Source organism: Neovison vison, chromosome 5 (genome assembly GCF_020171115.1).
Source record: "Neovison vison isolate M4711 chromosome 5, ASM_NN_V1, whole genome shotgun sequence".
NCBI lineage: Eukaryota > Metazoa > Chordata > Mammalia > Carnivora > Mustelidae > Neogale > Neogale vison.
This window is the reverse complement of record NC_058095.1, coordinates 39,809,356-39,812,933: the sequence shown is the minus strand read 5'-3', so window position 1 is coordinate 39,812,933 and position 3,578 is coordinate 39,809,356.

Below are 3,578 nucleotides of genomic sequence, written 5' to 3'. Positions count from 1 at the left end.
GTAGCTGCCTTATTCATAATTACCAGTTCTTGGAAGCAAACAAGATGTCCTTCAATATGTAAATGGATCAATAAACTGTGATAATATTCCAGACAATGGAATAGTATATGGCACTAAAAAGAAATGAGCTATTGGGGCCCCTGGGTGGCTCAGTAGGTTAAACATCCAATTCTTATTTTAGGCTCAGGTCATGATCTCAGGGTCCTGAGATGGAGCCCCATGATGGGCTCAGGGATCAGCAGGGAGTCTGCTTAAGATTCTTTCCCCTCCCTCTCCCTCTGCCCCTCCTCCCCCACTCATGGGCACATGCGCTCTCTCTCTTTCTCAAATACATAAATAAATAAAATCTTTTAAAAAAAAAAAGAGTGTCTTCCTCAGATGTGGTAATCTCTATTAATCTGCCCTTACACAGATAAATTTCCCAGATGATTTTCACTTAGGAAAAAGAGACTACGATTGTTTAAAAAAAAACTTCCATAAGACTTAAACTGTTCATATTCTTTTCCTAAATGTGAGAATCTAAGGAGATAAACCTAAACAGAGGAACAATATATCATAGCAAAATATTAGAGACAAAGAGCCAAAAACAGAGGTAAGTTTTTGTGGGGCTCCACATCATGGGGTTCCATCTCAGGACCCTGAGATCATGACCTGAGCCTAAAATAAGAATTGGATGTTTAACCTACTGAGCCACCCAGAGGCCCCAATAGCTCATTTCTTTTTAGTGCCATATACTATTCCATTGTCTGGAATATTATCACAGTTTATTGATCCATTTACATATTGAAGGACATCTTGTTTGCTTCCAAGAACTGGTAATTATGAATAAGGCAACTACAGACATCTGTGTGTGGGTTTTTGTATGGACATAAGTTTTCAACTCACCTGGAGAAATGTCCTCTCTTTAAAAATACTTTTTCGGCGCCTGGCTGGGTTAAGCCTGTCTTCCTAGAATGGAACATTATGCAACTATTAGATATAAATGCATAAAAATGTGTAAAAGTTATTTTGTAAATGAAAAAAATAGTTGGACAGAGATTATATCTACCATATAATCAAACCTACATGTAGAAAAAAGCAAACCTATTTGCAAACGACATATCAGATAAATGGCTAGTGTCCAAAATCTGTAAAGAACTTAGCAAACTCAACACCCAAAGAACAAATAATCCAATCAAGAAATGGGCAGAAGACATGAACAGACATTTTTGCAAATAAGACATCCAGATGGCCAACAGACACATGAAAAAGTGTTCCATATCACTCGGCATCAGGGAAATACAAATCAAAACCACAATGAGATATCACCTCACACCAGTCAGAATGGCTAAAATTAACAAGTCAGGAAATGACAGATGCTGGCAAGGATGCCAAGAAAGGGGAACCCTCCTACACTGTTGGTGGCAATGCAAGCTGGTGCAACCACTCTGGAAAACAGCATGGAGGTTCCTCAAAATGTTGAAAATAGAACTACCCTATGATTCAGCAATTGCACTACTGGGTATTTACCCTAAAGATATAAACGTAGTGATCTGAAGGGGCACATGCACCCGAATGTTTATAGCAGCAATGTCTACAATAGCCAAACTATGGAAAGAACCTAGATGTCCATCAACAGATGAATGGATCAAGAAGATGTGGTATATATACACAATGGAATACTATGCAGCCATCAAAAAAATGAAATCTTGCCATTTGTGACGACGTGGATGGAACTAGAGGGTATCATGCTTAGTGAAATAAGTCAAGCAGAGAAAGACAACTATCATATGATCTCCCTGATACGAGGAAGTGGAGATGCAACATGGGGGGTTAAGGGGGTAGGAGAAGAATAAATGAAACAAGGTGAGATTGGGAAGGAGACAAACCATAAGTGACCCTTAATCTCACAAAACAAACTGAGGGTTGCTGGGGGGAGGGGGGTTGGGGGAGGGGGTGGGGTTATGGACATTGGGAAGGGTATGTGCTATGGTGAGTGCTGTGAAGTGTGTAAACTTTGCGATTTACAGACCTGTACCCCTGGGGATAAAAATATATTGTATGTTTATAAAAAATAAAAAATTTTAAAAAAAGAAAAAAGCAAACCACAGTTTTCATAGAAATTAATGGAAAAAATGTGCCAAGATGTGCAAACACAGGTTGTCTTAGGGGTGAGAGAGGGATGATCCTTCTTCCCTTTTTATAAAAATAAAGAAATAATAAAGAAATAATAAAGAAAATATCTTTTCTATATTTTCCAAATGTTCTATAATGGGAACTTTTTTAAAACCCTCAATTTTTAAAAGTATATTCTTCGTTATGTTTTCAAATAGAAGCTACATTAAGGGCTCTGGTTCAATTAGGATCCACAGACGTGTGTGGCCAGGATCGATGTGCTCCATGCCTCACCACACCGTCTGACACTGATCCCACCTCCAATACAGCCAGCCCCAGTCTTCACAATCCAAATGGTTAAATACTTACGCTGACCACTCCAAGTGTGTCCCGGGAACCCTCAGCATCAGCATCGCTGGACATGTGTCAGAAATGCAGACCCTCATGCCTCTTCTCCAAGAAATGGAATTAGAATCTGCATTTTTAACAAGATCCCCGGGGGGCAAGGTTCTTCGAAATGAAATAGGAGACACTCTGATGGTTTAGTTAGGATTAAAGCTAATTTGGATGACCAACTTAAAGATTTTTTTTTTTTTATTTGACAGACAGATCACAAGTAGAGAGGCAGACGGTGGGGGGTGGGGGGTGGAGGGGAGTAGGCTCGCAGCTGAGCAGAGCGGAAGGCAGAGGCTTTAATCCACTGAGCCACCCAGGTGCCCCTGGATGACCAGCTAAAAGGGATCTCAGTCCCAACATTGACTTTGGAGCATCAAACATGTTTCTCTACCGGTCTATGCCTTGGTTTTCCTCATCTGGAAAATGGGGATGCTAAACTCAGCCTGGTGCCTAGCACCAGGGATGCAGTAAGCCATTATTAATAGGTCTAAATAAACGCTTCTTGTCAGGCTTGTTACAACACGCCCGGCACTCTGCGAGGCCTGGGACTCCTGGCAGAGTGCGTGGACCACAATAAGCCAACGCGTTTAATAAACTGGCAAGCACTCAGGTGACATCTATTTTTTACCTGGATTGTCCCATTCTTTTAGTATGTAACACTCTCAAAACTTTCGGTTTTCTCCCTTCCATCATTCGAAACCGGGCGGGCTCCCACCTCCGCCAGACAGTGAGGGAGGTGGGGGAAGGTGAATGTCATAGACAAGCTCGCTGTAAATCACTCATGCTAGAACTTCCATGGCTACAGGTTAGCGCGGTTCCACCTCGCGTCCTCTCTACCGCCCCCACCTTACTGTTACTCCGCCCACTGTTCTCCCTAAGCCACACCCACTTCCCCAGCTCCTTCCTCCCGGCTCCACCCTTTCCCCCCAAGGCCCGCCCCCCGAGGTCCATCAGCCCCCGCGTCCCACCTCACACCTCCGCCCCGCCCCGGGGCTCGCGCGGCAGGCCCCGCCCCCGCCCGCGGTCGCGCCGCCGGGCTCGGCGTGCGTGCGGCTCGCAGCGCCCTTCGCTGGCGTCGGCGCCCCGGC